Here is a 24,912-nt window from a genome sequence, read left to right as displayed (position 1 = left end):
GTGAGTGTTTGGGCTGAGCTTGAGTGAAATCCACGAGCTAGAACCTTCTTGGGCATTGAATGCCAGTCTTAGACTCCCTTTTGGGCGTTTGGACGCCAGCTACTCCCCTTTGGGCGTTGGAGACCAGGAATGGGGCTAGAGGCTGGTGTTAAATGCCAGTTTTGGGCCTTCATTTCCAACACAAAATATGGAGTATTATACATTTCTGAAAAGCCCTAGTTGTTACCTTTCTATAGCCGTTGAGAGCGCACCATTTAGACTTATATAACTCCATAAATACTCGTTTGAGTACATGGAGGTCAGATCCTGACAGCATCTACAGTCCTTTCTCTGTCTCTGAATCAGACTTTTGCCAGAACTCCACAATTTTAGCCAGAAAATACCTGAAATTATCATAAAACACACAAACTCAAAGTAGAATATAAAAATATGAATTTTGCACTAAAACCTATGAAAATATAATAAAACTTAAACAAAACATAATGAAAACTATATGAAAATGATGCCAAAAAGCATATAAAATATCCGCTCAAAAGTATCCAAAATATGAATTGTGCATTAAAACCTACTAAAACATAATAAAACTTAACAAAATATACTAAAAACACTAAGAACACAATGCTAAAATGCGTATAAAATATCTGCACATCATTGAATGATTTAAAAACACAATTTCAGCAAAATTGGGGGTCACACGTATGCATGCCTTATCCGCGTACGCTTGAGTGTCAAAACTGGTATTGTCACGTACGCGAGTGTGTTGGCAGCAACATAGTCTCGTCTCCCTTCCATTTGACACTTAAAACCATTATCTCTATTTCAACACCATACTCAAATCAAACCATATCTAATCCACACAACATCATATCATTCATTAATTATCTATCTCGACAATTTTCCAATTTCAAACACACCTCAAACACTGAACCCAATTACCAAATATTAATCACTCTAAATTCACTGTCACCATCATAATCATAATCACACCATTTACAATTACATCAATTCACTTATTTCACACTGTTAAATCTTATCCAAACTTACCTTTCACGGCCTCCGGTCCAACATTTATCAATTCATCGATTTATAAATTTCCATTTAACAACCTCATAACATCAATCACATCTCAATGCATCAATTCAATTCATAGGCTCAACTAAATAACCAACCACTACATAAAAGCCAAATCTAAGAATTCATTACTTAAGAAAATTAAATCCCATCCATTTATATATTTCAACCCTATTCCTAGGGGCATCTAGCCTAGGACTTCATGTCACATTTCATGGTAATTAAATGAAACCTAAACTATACCTTAATAACGTCAAAAACAAACTCTCAAGATTGAAGTCCACCAAGTCCAAGTTCTAAATTCACCTCCGCCAAACTCAAACACCACCGATGCTCAATTCAATACCTCAAGTACTCAATCTACACTAATTTCACATAATATACATAATACTCAAGCTAGAGCTCCCCCTAAACAAATAGGGAAAGTGGCTCTTACCTTTTTCCAATAAAATTGGTAATGATATCTAGCTAGAACTCAAGCTAGAGCTCCCCCTAAACACAAAAATCACTAAGTATTATGAACACACAAGCCAAAAATGTGATTTTTACACTAAAATCAAAACTAGAGATTGGTGAGGGAGAGGCTTACCGAAATTCTTAGATAAAATTGAAGAGCTCGATAAGAGCTTCGCGTGGCTACAAATGACTCGTCAATTAGAGCTCTGGATCAAAAGTTATGGAGGATTGAAGATTAAAGGAGTTAGGGTTTTGTTTTCTCATCACACTCTCTTCTCCTCAGCCCTGTCTCACACAAAAGTGGGGGTGGAGTGCTGAAACTTCATTAAGCTTGGGGTTTATATAGTGTGGGTTTGGGCCGAGTTCGGTCTGGTCCACTCGATTTAGCCCGTTAGCCCAACTTTAGGTCAAAACCTTTAAGAATAGTATTTTTAATGCCTATTTAAATTATTTTCATTTTTCCAAATTATAGTTTTTACTTTCTTAATTTCTCTGGCTCATAATTAATTTCTCACTCGCAATATCGGACAGTTCAAGCTGGTACTACCGGTTAAATTACCAGCACGCGTCCTTAAGTATTTTTTCGCAAAAAATTACATTTTTCCACTCGGAAAAATCCTCCGAATCCAATTATCACCAATAAATTTACAAATTATAAATTGCAAATTTTCCGACCCCATCAGCCCATACTTAATTAATTACTTATTTAATTACCATGTAACTAGGTTTTACACGAAGCTAAGGCCGGCCAAAGTATAAGTGTGTGTGTGTGTCTATATATATATATATATATATATATATATATATATATATATATATATATATATATATATTCAAAAGTATAACTCAAACTACAATATAAACATAGGTTTCTCCATTGTCAACCTGTAGGAGGTACTTTCACAAAATATACAGGACAGGGAATACATATATATATATATATATATATATATATATATATATATATATATATAACAAGAAACAAAATAATAAGCCCCAAGAGTATAATTCTTCGCTTCCAGAAGGTTTCCAGAATGCTCAGCGAGGTGTCTCTCGACCTGCATCTGAAAAATAGTAGAATATGTATGAAATGAGAACTGGAGATTCTTAGTATGGTAAAAGTTCCCACATAGATAATATATAAGGTCCCGGAAAAAGCAGAGTCATTCCTAGAACTCCGACACTCTTATCAAACTTAAAAATTTATACTAAACCAGAAATATCGGTAATCTATCTAGGGATTCTAGTTATATTCTAACTATTCACTTTCTGTTTCCATCATATCTCTTACCACCATATATAAAACAACACTCATCACACCTCCTCCAAATGAGGGATTGATAAATCCCAATTTTGTGGTTTATCTTGTGTTGAATTTAGGAGATTTTATCAATATTTCTCACATTTATTCAATGAAATACCATGGTTTTGTGAATTTCTCATAATTTGTGCTTAAGAGTAAAAACATGCTTTTTAGGCTCTAAAATTGGTAAATTTAAATAAATTTAATGGAATTTGATGCCTTGATATGTTTGTTAAGTGATTTCAGGATTAGAAGGCAAAGATTGGGTTGAAGGAATGAAGAAAAAGCATGCAAAAATGAAGAATTCATGAAGAAATGAGGATTTGCTGAACTCAAGGCCATGCGTACGTGTCACCCACGCGTACGCGTGAGAAGGATATTCGTCACCCACGTGCACGCGTGGAGAGAAATTTTTGCAAATGACGCGTACGCGTGACTGGCTGCACGTGACTTCACTAAAGGCAAAATGCTCGGGGTGATTTCTGAGCTCAAGGAGGCCCAAATCCAACTCATTTATGATGCTTTTGAACCCAAGGATTGCAAGGGAATGAAGGAGGGAGTAGTCATAGTATAGTTTTCATCATGTTTTAGGTTAGAATTCTAGAGAGAGAAGCTCTCTCCTCTCTCTAGATTTTAGGGTTCTTATTTCAATTCCTTTTAGATCTAGATTTTAATATTGTTTCATTTTAATTTTCCCTTACTTTTATTTGTTCTAGCACTTTGGTTTATCTACTCCTCTTATTACTTTCTTATTTTGCTCTATTTTATGTTTATAAACCCTTGTTAGATTTTAATTTCCTTTAATGCAATTTGATATTTCTTTGTTTATTGTTGCTTAATTGAGTACTATTGTTGATTTCTTGCTTATGTTGGTGATAGCTTTCATTAATTCTTGCATTTTGTGATGTTTACTTTTATTGCACTCTAGGTTTTTGATGAAATGTTTCCACTAGTTTTTGAGTAGTTTTCTTTACTCTTGGCCTTAGCTAAGGGAATTGAGTGACCTTGAGTCATTGGGTCTCATTGAATTGGTGATTTGTTAACCTTTAGTGGTCAATTTGATAACCATTAATGCTAGCCTACTACTAAGTCAATTAGTAGCTAGGTTAGGACTTATGGATTGATGTTGATCAAGCCTATTTGACGTACTTCAAGCATTGAAGTAGACATTATACGTACTTCAAGCATAGAAGTAGACTTAATGGGTTGGTCCCTTAGAATTGTCAATACATGGTTTGTAGACAAGGATGGTGATCTCAATTCCCAAGTCTTAGCCAAGAGTTCTTTTTCTTTCCTTTATTAGTTAATTGTCATTTATTTCCTTGTTATTTACTTTTCTTGCCAATTACCAAACCAAACCCCCCTTGCCCCTTCATAGCCAATAATTGATTACTTCATTGCAATTCTTTGTGAGACGGCCTGAGGTTTAAATACTTCGGTTTATTTTTGTTGGGGTTTGTACTTGTGACAACCATATTAAAACTTTGATTGAGTATTATTTGTTGGTTGGGACCTATACTATCAACGGAATTATTTGTGTGAAATTCCTAACCGACGATAATAATCATTTCAAGTTTTTGGCGCCGTTGCCAGGGAATTGCAATGGTGTTATGTTATTGGCTATTCTTCATATGTGAATATTGTGAATAGTTTGATTTTTGCTTTATTTGCTAGTTGTAGAATTTTGTTTCTCTTGTTTCCTATTAGTTTTTGTTTTATTTTTTTTGTTTGCTATTATGAATTCTCATAATCATTTTGGCTATGAGTGTGGTTACAACTATGTTGTAGGAGATGGAAATTACAATGACAAAATGCATCAAGGATGGAACAATCAAAGATGGGATGAGTCTCAAGAATTTAATCACCCTTCTTGGCAACAACCTTTCCAAATGTGCTATGAAGCAAGAGCCAATCCATGATGCATACCAATCCAATGGATATAGTGGACCTCCTTGTGATTATCAACAACCACCACCCTATGCCTCTGAACCCCCTCCTCAATATAGACCTCAACCATCATACTCACAAGTCTTACACCACCAAACACCTCCACATGATCCCAATTCATATCCACCATACCAACTGTTCATGCCTGATGCATGGAAACTTGCCTCTCAACAAATTTCCTTCGGCAAGTTTACCGAATTTGTCGTCAAGTAAAACTCACAATAGAGTGAGGTCGAATCCCACAGAGATTAACGGATTAAGCAAACAATGATTAATTGATTATCCTAGTTAGACAAATCATATTGGAGTGATAAGGAAATGTAAATGGCATAAAAGTAAAGAAAAGCTATAAAGTGCAGAAGAGTAAAATGGCAAGAAAAGTAAATGTAAGAATTAAAAATAAAATGAACATTCGGATCAAGAGATGTTGCAATTCTCCGGATCAAGTTCATTCTCATCTCTTCCTCAATCAATGCATTCATTGATCTCCTTGGTAATCTTAAGTGATTGGATTGCAATTCCTTGGTAACCCAATCTCTCAAATCTTGATCAATAGCCAATTCCTTGGTCAATTGCTCATGAGAAGAAATGAAGTATGGTCACTGATTATACCACATGCATTTCCCAAATCAAGTATTGGGGGGATTATAGTCACATATCCATCCCAACCCAACTTGGTCCAGCATGAGAAAGCATTTCTAGCATGATCTCTTCATTCCTCTTCCAAGGTTCCGAAGAGATCCAATTATGGAGAGTTTCTTTTCCAAGACAACTAACTAATTGAATTAAGATTGAAAGCTTTCTAGTAAGATCAAGAGAAAAGAAATAAGAAGAAGAATGAAAACTATAATTGATCCATTGAATCACAATAGAGCTCTCAAACCCAATGAAAAGAGTTAGTTGATCATTGCTCTACTAAAATAGAAAAGAATAAAAGTGCAGAAAAATAAAGATGAAGATTAAACTGGAATTGAAACTTCAAAATTCATAAATGGAAGGTAAAAAGAAAAGAAACTACTCCTAAGGAAGAAAAGAAGAGAAAAGGAAGAAGAGTGGTTGAGGGGAGGGGTCCGAAGACCCACTCCCCTTGGAGTGTGCCAATTCACAGAAATTCGAATTGGTCTTCACTCTCTCCCCCTTCCTTCAATTCTATGTTTCCCCGAATGACTTGAATGTAAAAACTAAGGCCTTTATATAGGCTCTCCTAAATTACAAAATGAAATTAAAAGCAAATTACACTTAAATGAAAATTCCTATTCTAGATGCTTCTTGTGGCCTTGATTGTTTGACAATTGTGGGCTTGCTTGCTTGAGCTTTGAAGTAGTTCTCTTCTTCATTTGGGCTTGGTTTTACTTGCAGAGAGAAAGTGTGAATTGGGCCGAGACTTTAGCTCAGGACGTTAGGGGTGTTAACATTTTAGTGAAAGTATAAGTTCAAGAACGTTAGTGACACTCAACATTGTCACTAACGTTCCAATGTACCCCTTTGCCTCACGTTAGAGCCCACGTTAACTAGGTTAACGTGGCTACTAACGTGGCCTTGCCAACCTTCGAGAACGTTAGTGACACTTAACATTGTCACTAATGTTCCAGTGTGCCCCTATGTCTCACGTTAGAGTCCCACGTTAACTAGGTTAACGTGGCTTTTAACGTGGCCATTCTTAGCCATCCCCAACGTTAGTGACAATGTTGAGTGTCACTAACTTTGGCTCATCTTTCACTCATCAACGTTAGCATTCCACGTTAATTAAGTTAACGTGAAAGTTAACGTGGCTGCTTGGGGTTTTGTGGTTGCTTCCAACGTTAGTGACAATGTTGGGTGTCACTAACGTTGTCGACCACCCTTGCCTCTTACGTTAGCTCCCACGTTAACCAAGTTAACGTGGGAGTTAAAGTGGTACATTGCTCCTTAGGCCAACGTTAGTGATAATGTTAAGTGTCACTAACGTTGGCTCAAAGTCCCCTTCTTCACGTTAGAGTTTACGTTAACTTAGTTAACGTGACTCTTAACGTGGGCAATGATGGCTTCGAGAGCGTTATTGGCAATTACTTTTCTCATTAACTTTGCAAGTTACCTCCCATTCCACGTTAGTGGCCACGTTAATTAGATTAACGTGACTGCTAAGTGGTTCTTCCTTGCTTCCTTTGGTCCTGAAATCAAGCAATAGAGTGCATCAAAGTTCTAGTCCAAGTCATGGGTAATGCAACATACAATTTGTCACTAAACTCATGCAAAATCCTCATAAAATCATGTAAAATTCACAATGTATGCTTGAATCAAGGTGTAAGTGAATATCTACCCAAAACTAGCTTATTTCCTAAGGAAATGCATGAAACTACCTTAAAAACAGTAAAGAAAAGGTCAGTGAAACTGGCCAAGATGCCTTGTCATCACAACACCAAACTTAATGCTTGCTTGTCCCTAAGCAAGTACTGGAACAAGAGAATAATGAATGGAATGCCAAGAGAAATGATTCATTCTTGTGGAAGTCATGTCACTGATTTTATGGTGGTTTCATGCATAGCAACTTAGGTTCATTCCTTCACTGGCTTTCAGACCTTTATCATGTCCTAGAATACTCACTTTGCTTGCATCCCATGAGACTTTTAGTCATTGATCCCTTTTGTTTCTTGTCAATTCAGGGCTTATTTGTGTTCTTAGGCTAAGTGCTCTGTAAGGGGGCAACTCTTTAAAATAAGCTTTCAGCCAACACTCACAAACCTGTTGGTTCAAGGTGCTAGGTGTTGAAACACACCTACGGACTTACTTTCTCAAGTCTCTCCCCCATACATACACACCACAGGCATATGGTTTATTTATTTTCTTTTCTTGAGACCTTGGTGTCCAGCACCTCTTTGGGTTACTAAATGCTCTGTAGTGAGGGTTACTCTTGATAGTGGACTTTCAGCTTATAATCCCGAGTTAGCTAACCCAAGTTACCAAGTGATAAGGCACCCCTAAGAGCTTATTCATCCAAGTAAATCCCTCACACAGGAACACCACAGACACATGCCTCAAGATTAAAACCATTGGTGCCTAGCCTCTATATATATTTTTTTTATTCTTCAACCTTTGTTCTTTCCCTTTTTCTTATTAGGATCTTGTTATTTAGCTAGTCTCATGGGGTGTGTTCAAAGCATATGATTCAAGACAGATAATTGTCTTCCCACCTTGTGGTTGAACCAACTTAGCTAACTTATGACCACACCACAAACTCAGGAACTTACTCCATAGTATGAACTCCACTCTGGTCTTTTATAAAACACCCATTCTCTTTTCATTTGATTCAAAAGGGACAAGCATACAAGTAAGCAAAGTAAGGATGCAAGAATGATATTCAGACTAGAAAACACAGCCTTAATCAATAAAAAGTTTAAAAGACAGAATTGACATGCTTATTTACAAGGAGCAAGCACACATACATACAAAGAACTTAGAAGACAATCATGCAATTGAATGTACTGGAATTAAGTTAGAGGAAAAAGGAACTTTACCACCTTGTAGTTCATATTTATTGTTGTTGCCCTTCTTCTCCTACATTTCTCCCTTCCCACACCAATTTAGGCTAATTGCTTGGGTTCAAGAAACAAATAAAACAGTGGTGGTGGGGTCTATGATGGATCATGAATGTCTTACATACTGAAATGACAGTGATATATGTGGTTAAGCAAGCAAAAATTAAGGATAACACTTCAAGCCTAAGAAGCAAAGGCATTATGATTATACAAACAAGTGGTGTTGCTGGATACATTGCATAGAAAAATAAATGGCACACCAAACTTAGTGTGACACTTTCTATTAGAATTGATGCAAGTATCTAGAAAGATTGAAAACAGATTGTTGCAGGGCAACACCAAACTTAGAATGTGATCATATGCCAATTTTCTTTGGAAAGAAGCTGAGTAAAAGAACTGTTGTGTTAATAACAAAATCACCAAGAGCCAGAGCTGTCACGACAGGGGATTCTTGGTGAGGCATTAACACAAACAGTTAGAGAGCATAGAAAATAAAGAACTAAAGCAATTACATGAATAAAGCTAAACAAAAGAAAATGTCTAATCTAGGTAATCAACCAACCGGTAGTTTGTTAATCACAATTAATCCCCGGCAACGGCGCCATAAACTTGATGCGTGGAAACTTGCCTCTCAACAAATTTCCTTCGGCAAGTGTACCGAATTTGTCGTCAAGTAAAACTCACAATAGAGTGAGGTCGAATCCCACAGAGATTAACGGATTAAGCAAATAATGATTAATTGATTATCCTAGTTAGACAAATCATATTGGAGTGATAAGGAAATGTAAATGGCATAAAAGTAAAGAAAAGCTATAAAGTGTAGAAGAGTAAAATGGCAAGAAAAGTAAATGTAAGAACTAAAAATAAAATGAACATTGGGATCAAGAGATGTTGCAATTCTCCGGAACAAGTTCATTCTCATCTCTTCCTCAATCAATGCATTCATTGATCTCCTTGGTAATCTTAAGTGTTTGGATTCCAATTCCTTGGTAACCCAATCTCTCAAATCTTGATCAATAGCCAATTCCTTGATCAATTGCTCATGAGAAGAGATGAAGTATGGTCACTGATTATACCACATGCATTTCCCAAATCAAGTATTGGGGGGATTATAGTCACATATCCATCCCAACCCAACTTGGTCCAGCATGAGAAAGCATTTCTAGCATGATCTCTTCATTCCTCTTCCAAGGTTCCGAAGAGATCCAATTATGGAGAGTTTCTTTTCCAATACAACTAACCAATTGAATTAAGATTGAAAGCTTTCTAGTAAGATCAAGAGAAAAGAAAGAAGAAGAAGAATGAAAACTATAATTGATCCATTGAATCACAATAGAGCTCTCAAACCCAATGAAAAGAGTTAGTTGATCATTGCTCTACTAAAATAGAAAAGAAAAAAAGTGCAAAAAAATAAAGATGAAGATTAAACTGAAATTGAAACTTCAAAATTCATAAATGGAAGGTAAAAAGAAAAGAAACTACTCCTAAGGAAGAAAAGAAGAGAAAAGGAAGAAGAGTGGTTGAGGGGAGGGGTCCGAAGACACACTCCCCTTGGAGTGTGCCAATTCACAGAAATTCGAATTGGTCTTCAATCTCTCCCCCTTCCTTCAATTCTATGTTTCCCCGAATGACTTGAATGTAAAAACTAAGGCCTTTATGTAGGCTCTCCTAAATTACAAAATGAAATTAAAAGCAAATTACACTTAAATGAAAATTCCTATTCAAGATGCTTCTTGTGGCCTTGATTGTTTGACAATTGTGGGCTTGCTTACTTGGGCTTTGAAGTAGTTCTCTTCTTCATTTGGGCTTGGTTTTACTTGCAGAGAGAAAGTGTGAAGTGGGCCGAGACTTTAGCTCAGGACGTTAGGGGTATTAACATTTTAGTGAAAGTATGAGTTCGAGAACGTTAGTGACACCCAACATTGTCACTAACGTTCCAATGTACCCCTTTGCCTCACGTTAGAGCCCACGTTAACTAGGTTAACGTGGCCTTGCCAACCTTCGAGAACGTTAGTGACACTTAACATTGTCACTAACGTTCCAGTGTGCCCCTATGTCTCACGTTAGAGTCCCACGTTAACTAGGTTAACGTGGCTTTTAACGTGGCCATTCTTAGCCATCCCCAACGTTAGTGACAATGTTGAGTGTCACTAACGTTGTCTCATCTTTCACTCATCAACGTTAGCTTTCCACGTTAATTAAGTTAACGTGGAAGTTAACGTGGCTCCTTGGGGTTTTGTGGTTGCTTCCAACGTTAGTGACAATGTTGGGTGTCACTAACGTTGTCGACCACCCTTTCCTCTTACGTTTGCTCCTTAGGCCAACGTTAGTGATAATGTTAAGTGTCACTAATGTTGGCTCAAAGTCCCCTTCTTCACGTTAGAGTTTACGTTAACTTAGTTAACGTGACTCTTAACGTGGGCAATGAAGGCTTCGAGAGCGTTATTGGCAATTACTTTTCTCATTAACTTTGCAAGTTACCTCCCATTCCACGTTAGTGGCCACGTTAATTAGATTAACGTGACTGCTAAGTGGTTCTTCCTTGCTTCCTTTGGTCCTAAAATCAAGCAATAGAGTGCATCAAAGTTCTAGTCCAAGTCATGGGTACTGCAACATACAATTTGTCACTAAACTCATGCAAAATCCTCATGAAATCATGTAAAATTCACAATGTATGCTTGAATCAAGGTGTAAGTGAATATCTACCCAAAACTAGCTTATTTCTTAAGGAAATGCATGAAACTACCTTAAAAACAGTAAAGAAAAGGTCAGTAAAACTGGCCAAGATGCCCTGGCATCACAACACCAAACTTAAAGCTTGCTTGTCCCTAAGCAAGTACTAGAACAAGAGAATAATGAATGGAATGCCAAGAGAAATGATTCATTCTTGTGGAAGTCATGTCACTGATTTTATGGTGGTTTCATGCATAGCAACTTAGGTTCATTCCTTCACTGGCTTTCAGACCTTTATCATGTCCTAGAATACTCACTTTACTTGCATCCCATAAGACTTTTCGTCATTGATCCCTTTTGTTTCTTGTCAATTCAGGGCTTATTTGTGTTTTTAGGCTAAGTGCTCTGTAAGCGGGCAACTCTTTAAAATAAGCTTTTAGCCAACACTCCCGAACCAGTTGGTTCAAGGTGCTAGGTGTTGAAACACCCCTACGGACTTACTTTCTCAAGTCTCTCCCCCACACATACACACCACAGTCATATGGTTTATTTATTTTCTTTTCTTGAGACCTTGGTGTCCAGCACTTCTTTGGGTTACTAAATGCTCTGTAGTGAGGGTTACTCTTGATAATGGACTTTCAGCTGATAATCCCAAGTTAGTTAACCCAAGTTACCAAGTGATAAGGCACCCCTAAGAGCTTATTCATCCAAGTAAATCCCTCACACAGGAACACCACAGACACATGCCTCAAGATTAAAACCATTGGTGCGTAGCCTCTATATATATATATTTTTTTATTCTTCAACCTTTGTTTTTTCCCTTTTTCTTATTAGGATCTTGTTATTTAGCTAGTCTCATGGGGTGTGTTCAAAGCATATGATTCAGGACAGATAGTTGTTTTCCCACCTTGTGGTTGAACCAACTTAGCTAACTTATGACCACACCACAAACTCAGGAACTTACTCCATAGTATGAACTCCACTCTGGTCTTTTATAAAACACTCATTCTCTTTTCATTTGATTCAAAAGGGACAAGCATACAAGTAAGCAAAGTAAGGATGCAATAATGACATTCAGACTAGAAAACACAGCCTTAATCAATAAAAAGTTTAAAAGACAGAATTGACATGCATATTTACAAGGAGCAAGCACACATACATACAAAGAACTTAGAAGACAATCATGCAATTGAATGTACTGGAATTAAGTAAGAGGAAAAAGGAACTTTACCACCTTGTAGTTCATATTTATTGTTGTTGCCCTTCTTCTCCTACTTTTCTCTCTTCCCACACCAATTTAGGCCAATTGCTTGTCTTCAAGCAACAAATAAAACAGTGGTGGTGGGGTCTATGATGGGTCATGAACGTCTTACATACTGAAATGTCAGTGATGTATGTGGTTAAGCAAGCGAAAATTAAGGATAACACTTCAAGCCTAAGAAGCAAAGGCATTATGATTATACAAACAAGTGGTGTTGTTGGATACATTGCATAGAAAAATAAGTGGCACACCAAACTTAGTGTGACACTTTCTCTTAGAATTGATGCAAGTATCCAGAAAGATTGAAAACAGATTGTTGCAGGGCAACACCAAACATAGAATATGATCATATGCCAATTTTATTTGGAAAGAAGCTGAGTAAAAGAATTGTTGTGTTAATAACAAAATCACCAAGAGCCAGAGCTGTCACGACAGGGGATTCTTGGTGAGGCATTAACACAAACAGTTAGAGAGCATAGAAAATAAAGAACTAAAGCAATTACATGAATAAAGCTAAACAAAAGAAAATGTCTAATCTAGGTAATCAACCAACCGGTAGTTTGTTAATCACAATTAATCCCCGGCAATGGCGCCATAAACTTGATGCATGGAAACTTGCCTCTCAACAAATTTCCTTCGCCAAGTGTACCGAATTTGTCGTCAAGTAAAACTCACAATAGAGTGAGGTTGAATCCCACAGAGATTAACGGATTAAGCAAACAATGATTAATTGATTATCCTAGTTAGACAAATCATATTGGAGTGATAAGGAAATGTAAATGGCATAAAAGTAAAGAAAAGCTATAAAGTGCAGAAGAGTAAAATGGCAAGAAAAGTAAATGTAAGAACTAAAAATAAAATGAACATTGGGATCAAGAGATGTTGCAATTCTCTGGATCAAGTTCATTCTCATCTCTTCCTCAATCAATGCATCCATTGATCTCCTTGGCAATCTTAAGTGATTGGATTCCAATTCCTTGGTAACCCAATCTCTCAAATCTTGATCAATAGCCAATTCCTTGGTCAATTGCTCATGAGAAGAGATGAAGTATGGTCACTGATTATACCACATGAATTTCCCAAATCAAGTATTGGGGGGATTATAGTCACATATCCATCCCAACCCAACTTGGTCCAGCATGAGAAAGCATTTCTAGCATGATCTCTTCATTCCTCTTCCAAGGTTCCGAAGAGATCCAATTATGGAGAGTTTCTTTTCTAAGAAAACTAACCAATTGAATTAAGATTGAAAGCTTTTTAGTAAGATTAAGAGAAAAGAAAGAAGAAGAAGAATGAAAACTATAATTGATCCATTGATTCACAATAGATCTCTCAAACCCAATGAAAAGAGTTAGTTGATCATTGCTCTACTAAAATAGAAAAGAAAGAAAGTGCAGAAAAATAAAGATGAAGATTAAACTAAAATTGAAACTTCAAAATTCATAAATGGAAGGTAAAAAGAAAAGAAACTACTCCTAAGGAAGAAAAGAAGAGAAAAGGAAGAAGAGTGGTTGAGGGGAGGGGTCCGAAGACCCACTCCCCCTGGAGTGTGCCAATTCACAGAAATTCGAATTGGTCTTCACTCTCTCCCCCTTCCTTCAATTCTATGTTTCCCCGAATGACTTGAATGTAAAAACTAAGGCCTTTATATAGGCTTTCCTAAATTACAAAATGAAATTAAAAGCAAATTACACTTAAATGAAAATTCCTATTCTAGATGCTTCTTGTGGCCTTGATTGTTTGACAATTGTGGGCTTGCTTGCAGAGAGAAAGTGTGAAGTGGGCCGAGACTTTAGCTTAGGACGTTAGCGGTGTTAACGTTTTAGTGAAAGTATGAGTTCGAGAACGTTAGTGACACTCAACATTGTCACTAACGTTCCAATGTACCCCTTTGCCTCACGTTAGAGCCCACGTTAACCTAGTTAACGTGGTTTCTAACGTGGCCTTGCCAACCTTCGAGAACATTAGTGACACTTAACATTGTCACTAACGTTCCAGTGTGCCCCTATGTCTCACGTTAGAGTCCCACGTTAACTAGGTTAACGTGGCTTTTAACGTGGCCATTCTTAGCCATCCCCAACGTTAGTGACAATGTTGAGTGTCACTAACGTTGGCTCATCTTTCACTCATCAACGTTAGCTTTCCATGTTAATTAAGTTAACGTGAAAGTTAACGTGGCTCCTTGGGGTTTTGTGGTTGCTTCCAACGTTAGTGACAATGTTGGGTGTCACTAACGTTGTCGACCACCCTTGCCTCTTATGTTAGCTCCCACGTTAACCAAGTTAACGTGGGAGTTAACGTGGTACATTGCTCCTTAGGCCAACGTTAGTGATAATGTTAAGTGTCACTAACGTTGGCTCAAAGTCCCCTTCTTCACGTTAAAGTTTACGTTAACTTAGTTAATGTGTCTCTTAACGTGGGCAATGATGGCTTCGAGAGCGTTATTGGAAATTACTTTTCTCATTAACTTTGCAAGTTACCTCCCATTCCACGTTAGTGGCCACGTTAATTAGATTAACGTGACTGCTAAGTGGTTCTTCCTTGCTTCCTTTGGTCCTGAAATCAAGCAATAGAGTGCATCAAAGTTCTAGTCCAAGTCATGGGTAATGCAACATACAATTTGTCACTAAACTCATGCAAAATCCTCATGAAATCATGTAAAATTCACAATGTATGCTTGAATCAAGGTGTAAGTGAATATCTACCCAAAACTAGCTTATTTCCTAAGGAAATGCATGAAACTACCTTAAAAACAATAAAGAAAAGGTCAGTGAAACTGGCCAAGATGCCCTGGCATCAATGCCATGGGTCAAGCTGTACGACCCGGGCTGATCGAAGACAAGTCGACCGACCTCTTCAGGTCAGGAATATCTGACCTCTCCTCAAAGAGCTCGGCCAAATCACCAGGAAAGTCCGAAAGTGGCCCAAACAGAGGAACATGACCCAAGTCCAAAGGCAGCCCAAAGCCTAGAAAGATAACGGCGATTCCCTCAAAGAAAAGATGACTTCACTCAAAGATAAGATAAGATAACTATCTTATCTCAAGAGAGGGTCACTCCTCACCATTATAAATACATTTGAGCACTCAGGTATAACTCAAACTCTGATTCTACAAAAAACCTGCTTAATACTCTTGCTAACTTAAGCATCGGAGTCCGTTGCAGGTACCACCACCCTCCGGAGACGAAGGATCAGCACCACCACCAAGTCCGACAAGTCGGACACGGCGGCTCCAGCCACCATCATCAAGTCGAACTCAACAGCTCTGATCAGTGCCGAAGATATCATCCGAGATCAACCTACAGTTTCAGGTAACCCACGGAACATTGGCGCCGTTGTCGGGGACCTGGAAGTCATCCCATCATCATGGTGGACAACCTTGACAACGATCATAACTCAGATCTAGAAAATAGAACACCGCAGAAAGATGCGGACACCACACCAAAGAAAACATCTCAACCAAATGGAGACAAGAACTCACCAAACACACAAATCCTGAAGGCGCTTCAAGCTCAACAAGATCGTCTCAAACAACTCGAAAAGGAGGCTGAGCACCAACGAGAAGCGGAGAAGGACCTTCGAAGGGAAACTAGGTGACGTAAAGAGTTGGAAGACAAACTCCTAAAGCTCGAAGTAGATCTAAAGGCCAAGACTACTCGATCCAATCACGAGGATAATCCCCGCAAGGATCAAGACCCATTCACCAAAGAAATTATGAAAGCCAAAGTCCCAAAGGACTTCAAGGCTCCCGACATGACCCCATACGATGGCACATCAGATCCAAGTCATCATCTCATTAATTTTAGAAGTAGAATGTATCTCACCGATGCCTCGGATGCAATTCGGTGCAAAGCCTTCCCAACTACCTTAACCAAGACCGTAATAAGTGGTTCGACAGCCTGCCCCCAAGGTCCATCTCAAGCTTTGATGACTTAGCTAAAAAGTTTCTTGCTAGGTTCTCCATCCAGAAGGAAAAAACCAAGCACGCCCCAAGTTTGTTAGGGATTAAGCAAGGAGATCAGAAAATTCTTCGCAACTACATGGAAAGATTCAACAAAACATGTCTGGACATACAAAGTCTGCCAACTGAAGCAGCCATTATGGGCCTCATCAATGGCCTACGAGAGGGACCTTTTACTCACTCCATATCAAAGAAACATCCCACATTTCTGAATGAAGTGCAAGAACGAGCAAAAAAGTACATCAACATGGAGGAAAACTCTCCACCGCACACTAGTGGACCAAGGAAGCTCGGCTGACATCTTATTCAAAACCGCCTTCTACAAACTCGGCCTGGAGGAAAAAGAGCTCAGAGCATATCCAAACAGCTTATTCGGACTAGGAGACACTCTAATCCAACCACTTGGATACATCTCACTACACACAACCTTCGAAAAAGGAAACCGATCGAGGACGCTCAATATAGACTACATCGTGGTCAACGTAAGTTTAGCCTACAATGCACTGATAGGTCGGATGACGTTAAATTAGCTTGCCGCAGTAGTCTTGACCCTACATCTATGCATGAAGTTTCCAACTACAGAAGGAATCGCTACGATAAAAGAAGACCGGAAAACAGTGCGCCACTGTTACCACAAAAGTCTGAACCTCAGAGGCAAAGGAGAAGAAATCCACACCATCGAACTCGGGGGAGTTTGAGGTCGGGATGAACTTCGTCCGCCACCTGAAGGCAAAATAAAAAAAGTCCAGATCGGAGATGTCCCAGATAAAACAACAAATATTGGCGCAATCCTAAAAGGAAATGTAAAAGAGTCACTCATACAGTTCCTAAAAGATAATGTCGACCTATTTGCATGGAAGGCCGCAGACATGCCGGGCATAGACCCAAAGCTAATGTGCCACAAGCTGGCAGTGTAGCTAGGATCTCAGCCAATATAGCAGAGGCACAGAAAGCTCAGACCAAAAAGATCCCAAGCCGTGGAGGAACAGGTACAAGCTCTACTAGAGGCAGGATTCATCAGAGAAGTCAAATACCCACTATGTCTAGCCAACGTCGTCTTGGTAAAAAAATCAAATGGGAAGTGGGAGATGTGCACAGGTTACACCGATCTCAACAAAGCTTGCCCAAAAGATCCTTATCCACTCCCAAGTATCAACGCTTTGGTTCATGGACGCCTATTCGGGATACAATCAAATCCCGATGTACCCGCCTGATCAAGAAAAAACCTCATTCTTAACTCCGAAAGCAAACTACTGCTACGTCGTCATGCCATTCAGACTCAAAAATGCAGGAGCCACCTATCAAAGATTAATGAATAAAGTCTTCGCAGACCATGTCAGGAAACTCATGGAGGTATATGTGGACAACATGTTAGTAAAAATGCAAAGCAAGGAATCATTACTGTTCAACCTCGCTCAAGTATTCAATACCATAAGAAAGCATGGCATGCGAATCAACCCTGCAAAATGCACCTTCACGTAGAAAATGGCAAATTCTTGGGTTTCATGCTCACACAAAAAGGAGTCGAGGCAAACCCGAACAAGTGCCGGGCCATACTTGATATGAAAAGCCCGACCTGTGTCAAAAAAGTGCAACAGCTCAACGGACGACTAGTAGCCTTATCCAGATTTCTAGCCGAATCAGCTATAAGATCTCTCCCCTGCTACGCCACACTAAGGAAGGGAAAGAAGTTCAAATGGACACCAGAGTGCGAGCAAGCTTTCCAGGATTTCAAAAGATTCCTGGGACAACCACCCATCCTTACCCGATGGTGCACGAAATTGTGATCATTAACAATGGCGCCAATAACTTGGTAGCACTCTCAAACGTGAATCACACTTAGTCACAACTCCACACAACTAACCAGCAAGTGCACTGGGTTGTCCAAGTAATACCTTATGTGAGTAAGGGTCGATCCCATGGAGATTGTTGGTATGAAGCAAGCTATAGTCATCTGGTAAATCTCAGTTAGGCGGATAGTAAATGTTATGGAGTTTTCGAATAATAATAATAAATATGCAGAAAATAAAGATAGAGTTACTCATGTAATTTAATGGTGGGAATTTCAGATAAGTGTCTGGAGATGCTTGTCCCTGTTGGATCTCTGCTTTCCTACTGCCTTCCTTCAATCTTTCTTATTCCTTTCCATAGCAAGCTGTATGTAGGGCATCACCGTTGTCAATGGCTACATCCCATCCTCTCAGTGAAAATGGTCCAAATGCTCTGTCACAGCATGGCTAATCATCTGTCGGTTCTCAATCATGTTGGAATAGAATCCCTTGATTCTTTTGTGATTGTCATCACGCCCAACAATCGCGAGTTTGAAGCTCGTCACAGTCATTCAATCCCGGAATCCTACTTGGAATACCACAGACAAGGTTAGACTTTCTGGATTCTCATGAATGCCGCCATCAATTCTAGCTTATACCACGAAGATTCTAATTAAGGAATCCAAGAGATATGCGCCCGGTCTAAGGTAGAACGGAAGTGGTTGTCAGTCACGCGTTCATAGGTGAGAATAATGATGAGTGTCACGGATCATCACATTCATCATATTGAAGAGCAACGAATATCTTAGAATAAGAACAAGCGGAATTGAATAGAAAATAGTAGTAATTGCATTGAAACTTGAGGTACAGCAGAGCTCCACACCCTTAATCTATGGTGTGTAGAAACTCCACCGTTGAAAATACATAAGTGATGAAGGTCCAGGCATGGCCGAATGGCCAGCCCCCAGACATGATCAAAAGATTAAAAAAATACAATCAAAGACTAGACTATCAAAGACGTGTAAAAAGTTCTATTTATACTAAACTAGCTACTAGGGTTTACAGAAGTAAGTAATTGATGCATAAATCCACTTCTGGGGCCCACTTGGTGTATGTTTGGGCTGAGCTTGATCTTTACACGAGTTGAGGCTTATCTTGGAGTTGAACGCCAAGATGTAACATGTTTTTGGCGTTCAACTCTGGTTCGTGACGTGTTTCTGGCGTTTGACTCCAGAATGCAGCATGGAACTGGCGTTGAGCGCCAGTTTACGTCATCTAATCACGAATAAAGTATAGACTATTATATATTGCTAGAAAGCTCTGGATGTCTACTTTCCAACGCCGTTGAGAGCGCGCCATTTAAAGTTCTGTAGCTCCAGAAAATCCATTTCGAGTGTAGGGAGGTCAGAATCCAACAGCATCAGCAGTCCTTTGTCAGCCTTTTATCAAAGTTTTGCTCAGGTCCCTCAATTTCAGCAGAAATTACCTAAAATCACAGAAAAGCACACAAACTCATATTAAAGTCCAGAAATGTGAATTTATCATAAAAACTAATGAAAACATCCCTAAAAGTAACTAGATCCTACTAAAAACTACCTAAAAACAATGCCAAAAAGCGTATAAATTATCCGCTCATCAAAACACCAAACTTAAATTGTTGCTTGTCCCCAAGTAAGTTAAAATAAATTAGGATAAAAAGAAGATAATATACTATAAATCCCAAAATATCAATGAATATTAATTCTAATTAGATGAGCGGGACTTGTAGCTTTTTGCCTCTGAACAGTTTTGGCATCTCACTTTTTCCTTTGAAGTTTAGAATGATTGGCATCTATAGGAACTTAGAATTTCAGATAGTGTTATTGATTCTCCTAGTTAAGTTTGTTGATTCTTGAACACAGCTACTTTTATGAGTCTTGGCCGTGGCCCTAAGCATTTTGTTTTCCAATATTACCACCGGATACATAAATGCCACAGACACATGACTGGGTGAACCTTTTCAGATTGTGACTCAGCTTTGCTAAAGTCCCCAGTTAGAGGTGTCCAAAGCTCTTAAGCACACTCTTTTTGCTTTGGATCACGACTTTAACCACTCAGTCTCAAGCTTTTCACTTGGACCTGCATGCCACAAGCACATGGTTAGGGACAGCTTAATTTAGCCGTTTAGGCCTGGATTTTATTTCCTTGGGCCCTCCTATTCATTGATGCTCAAAGCCTTGGATCCTATTTACCCTTGCCTTTTGGTTTTAAGGGCTATTGGCTTTTTCTGCTTGCTTTTTCTTTTTCTTTCTAATTTTTTTTCGCCCCTTTTTTTTCTTTTTTTTCACAAGCTTTTGCTTTTTCACTGCTTTTTCTTGCTTCAAGAATCAATTTTCATGATTTTTCAGATTGTCAATAATATTCTCTTTGTTCATCATTCTTTCAAGAGCCAACAATTTTAACATTCATAAACAACAAGATCAAAATTATGCACTGTTCAAGCATTCATTCAGAAAACAAAAAGTATTGTCACCACATCAATATAACTAAACTAAATTCAAGGATAATTTCGAAATTCATGTATTTCTTGTTCTTTTGAATTAGGAACATTTTTCATTTAAGAGAGGTGAAGGATTCATGGAATTATTTATAGCCTTAAGACATAGTTACTAAATACTAATGATCATGTAACAGAGACATAAATATAGATGACATAATAAGCATAAAAACTGAAAAATAGAAAAATAAGAACAAGGAATGAATCCACCTTAGTGATGGTGGCGCTTTCATTTTGAGGAACCAATGATGTCCTTGAGTTCTTCTATGTCTCTTCCTTGCCTTTGTTACTCCTCCCTCATTGTTCTTTTATCTTCTCTAATTTCATGGAGAATGATGGAGTGCTCTTGATGTTCCACCCTTAATTGATCCATATTGTAACTCAAATCTTCAAGAGAAGTGTTGAGTTGTTCCCAATAGTTTTTGGGAGGAAAGTGCATCCCTTAAGGCATCTCCGGGATTTCTTGGTGATGAGCTTCCTCATGCGTCTCTTGGGATCCATGAGTGGGCTCTCTTGTTTGCTCCATCCTTTTCTTAGTGATGGGCTTGTCCTCCTCAATGGGGATGTCTCCTTCTATGATGACTCCAGCTGAGTAACATAGATGGCAAATAAGATGAGGAAAAGCTAGCCTTGCCAAAGTAGAGGGCTTATCGAATATTTTGTAGAATTCAAGGGAGATAACTTCATGAATTTCTACTTCCTCTCCAATCATAATGCTATGGATCATGATGGCCCGATCCACAGTAACTTCAGATCGGTTGCTAGTGGGGATGATGGAGCGTTGGATGAACTCCAACCATCCTCTAGCCACAGGCTTGAGGTTTAGTCTTCTTAATTGAACCGGCTTGTCTTTGGAGTCTCTTTTCCCTTGAGCTCCTTCAACACATATGTCCCTAAGGACTTGGTCCAACCTTTGATCAAAGTTGACCCTTCTTGTGCAGGGGTGTGCATCTCCTTGCATCATGGGCAAGTTGAATGCCAACCTCACATTTTCCGGACTAAAATCTAAGTATTTCCCCCGAATCATTGTAAGATAGTTCTTTGGATTTGGGTTCATACTTTGATCATGGTTCCTAGTGATCCATGCATTGGCATAGAACTCTTGAACCATCAAGATTCCAACTTGTTGAATGGGGTTGGTTAGAACTTCCTAACCTCTTCTTTGAATCTCATGTCAGGTCTTCGGAAACTCATTTTTCTTGAGCTTGAAAGGGACCTCAGGGATCACCTTTTTCTTAGCCACAACATCATAGAAGTGGTCTTGATGGGCTTTGGAGATGAATCTCTCCATCTTCCATAACTCGGAGGTGGAAGCTTTTGTCTTCCCTTTCCCTTTTCTAGAGGTTTCTCCGACCTTAGGTGCCATCAATGGTAATGGAAAAACAAAAAGCTTATGCTTTTACCACACCAAACTTAAAATATTGCTCGCCCTCAAGTAAGAAAAGAAAGAAAAGAAGAAGAAGAAGAGAAAATATGGAGGAGAGTGTGGGAGGTGTATTCGGCCAAGGTGTAGAAGAAGGGGTGGTGTTGTGTGAAATTTAAGGAGAATAGAGGGGTTTATATAGTGAGGGGAGAGGGAGTAGGTTCGGCCATTTAGGGTGGGTTTTGGGTGGGAAAGAAATTTGAATTTTGAAGGTAGGTGGGGTTTATGGGGAAGAGTGTTTATTGGAAAGAGAGGATGAATGTTGAGATGAGGGGAGAATATGGTAGGTGGGGATCCTGTGGGGTCCACAGATCCTGAGATGATCCTATGGGTCCACAGATCCTGAGGTGTCAAGGATTTACATCCCTACACCAATTAAGCATGTACAATGCCTTTGCATGCAATTCTAGCATTTAAACGCCGAAGTGATGCATGTTCTGGGCATTCAACGCCCATGTGTAGCATGTTTCTGGCATTGAACACCAGTTCCATGCTTGTTTTTGGCGTTCAGCGCCAGCTCTCCTCAGGGTGCATTCCTGGCATTTAAACGCCAGGGTGTTGCTTATTTCTGGCGTTCAACGCCAGATTCATGCTCTGTTCTGGCGTTGAACGCCAGACAGATGCTCCTTACTGGCGTTTAAACGCCAGTAAGTCCTTCTTCCAGGGTGTGATCTTTCTTCTGCTATTTTTTATTCTGTTTTTAATTTAATATTTTTTTCATGACTCCACATGATCATGTACTTAATAAAACATAAAATAACGAAAAAATAAAAATAAAATTAGATAAATAAAAATTGTGTTGCCTCCCAATAAGCGCTTCTTTAATGTCAATAGCTTGATAGTGGGCTCTCATGGAGCCTCACAGGTGATCAGGTCAATGTTGTATAGTCCTAACACCAAACTTAGAGTTTGGTTGTGGGGATTCAACACCAAACTTAGAGTTTGGTTGTGGGCTCCCAACACCAAACATAGAGTTTAACTGTGGGGGCTCTGTTTGGCTCTGTATTGAGAGAAGCTCTGCATGCTTACTCTCCCTTGTTATAGAAGGATAGTCGTGTGCCTTAAACACAAGGTAGTCCCCATTAAATTGAAGGACTAATTATCCTCTGTTAACATCTATCACATCTTCTGCTGTGGCTAGGAAAGGTCTTCCAAGGATGATGCATTCATCCTCCTCCTTCCTAGTGTCTAAGATTATGAAATTAGCAGGAATGTAAAGACCTTTAACCTTTACTAACACGTCCTCTACTAATCCATAAGCTTGTCTTACTGACTTGTTTGCCAATTGTAATGAGAATAAGGTAGGCTGTACCTTAATGATCCCCAGTTTCTCCATTACAGAGAGTGGCATAAGATTTATGCCTGACCCTAAGTCACACAGAGCATTCTCAAAGGTCATGGTGCCTATGGTACAGGGTATTACGAATTTACCAGGATCTTGTCTCTTTTGAAGTAAAGTTTGTTGAACCCATGTATCAAGTTCACTAATGAGCAAGAGAGGTTCACCTTCCCAAGTCTCTTTACCAAATAACTTGGCATTCAGCTTCATGATGGCTCCTAGATATTAAGCAACTTGCTCTCCAGTTACATCTTCATCCTCTTCAGAGAAAGAATAATATTCAGAGCTCATGAATGGCAGAAGGAGATTTAATGGAATCTCTATGGTCTCTATATGAGACTCAGATTCCTCTGGAACCTCAATAGGGAACTCCTTCCTGCTTGAGAGACGTCCCATGAGATCTTCCTCATTGGGATTCGCATCCTCTCCCTCCTTCTTGCATTCGGCCATGTTGAGTATATCAATGGCCTTGCACTCTCTCTTTGGATTCTCTTCTGTATTGCTTGGGAGAGTACTAGGAGGGGTTTTAGTAACTTTCTTACTCAGCTGGCCCACTTGTGCCTCCAAATTTCTAATGGAGGATCTTGTTTCACTCATGAAACTTAAAGTGGCCTTATACAGATCAGAGACTAGATTAGCTAAATTAGAAGTGCTTTGCTCAGGATTCTCTGTCTGTTGCTAAGAAGATGATGGAAAAGGCTTGCTATTGCTGAGCCTAGTTCATCCACCACTATTAAAGCCTTGTTGAGGCTTTTGTTGATCCTTCCATGAGAAATTTGAATGATTTCTCCATGATGAATTGTAGGTGTTTCCATAAGGTTCACCTAAGTAATTTACCTCTGCTATTACAGGGTTCTCAGGATCACAAGCTTCTTCTTCAGAAGATGCTTTTTTAGTACTGTTGGATACATGTTGCCATCCATTCAGACTTTGAGAAATCATGTTGACTTGCTGAGTCAACATTTTGTTCTGAGCCAATATGGCATTTAGAGCATCAATCTCAAGAATTCCCTTCCTCTGAGGCATCCCATTATTCACGAAAACTCTCAGAAGTGTACATGAACTGGTTATTTGCAACCATATCAATAAGTTCTTAAGCTTCTGCAGGCGTTTTCTTTAGGTGAATGGATCCACCTGCAGAATGGTCTAATGACATCTTAGAAAACTCAGACAGACCATAATAGAATATATCCAGAATGGTTCATTCTGAAAGCATGTCAGAAGGACACCTTTTGGTCATCTGCTTGTATCTTTTCCAAGCTTCATAGAGGGATTCACCATCTTTTTGTTTGAATGTCTGAACATCCATTCTAAGCTTGCTCAGCTTTTGAGGAGGAAAGAATTTAGCCAAGAAGGCCGTGACCAGCTTATCCCAGGAGTCCAGGCTATCCTTAGGTTGTGAATCCAACCATGTTCTAGCTCTGTCTCTTACAGCAAAAGGGAAAAGCATGAGCCTGTAGACTTCAGGATCTACTCCATTCGTCTTTACAGTCTCACAGATCTTCAAGAACTCAGTTAAAAACTGATAGGGATCTTCTGATGGAAGTCCATGAAACTTGCAGTTTTGTTGTATTAGAGCAACTAATTGAGGTTTCAGCTCAAAATTGTTTGCTCCAATGGCAGGAATTGAGATGCTTCTTCCATCAAACTTGGATGTA

General features: G+C 38.9%; 1 non-coding gene across 1 annotated transcript; it reads left to right on the top strand.

The window, feature by feature from the left end:
* The first annotated feature begins 24,464 nt into the window (after nucleotides 1-24,464).
* Nucleotides 24,465-24,572, top strand: LOC112713428 (small nucleolar RNA R71). The gene has a single exon (XR_003158400.1). It is a non-coding gene; the product is annotated as a small nucleolar RNA R71 (small nucleolar RNA).
* The last annotated feature ends 340 nt before the right edge of the window (nucleotides 24,573-24,912 follow it).

Source organism: Arachis hypogaea, chromosome 9, assembly GCF_003086295.3.
Source record: "Arachis hypogaea cultivar Tifrunner chromosome 9, arahy.Tifrunner.gnm2.J5K5, whole genome shotgun sequence".
Lineage (NCBI taxonomy): Eukaryota > Viridiplantae > Streptophyta > Magnoliopsida > Fabales > Fabaceae > Arachis > Arachis hypogaea.
Note: the sequence above shows the minus strand (reverse complement) of the source record. Positions and strands in the feature narration are given on the sequence as shown.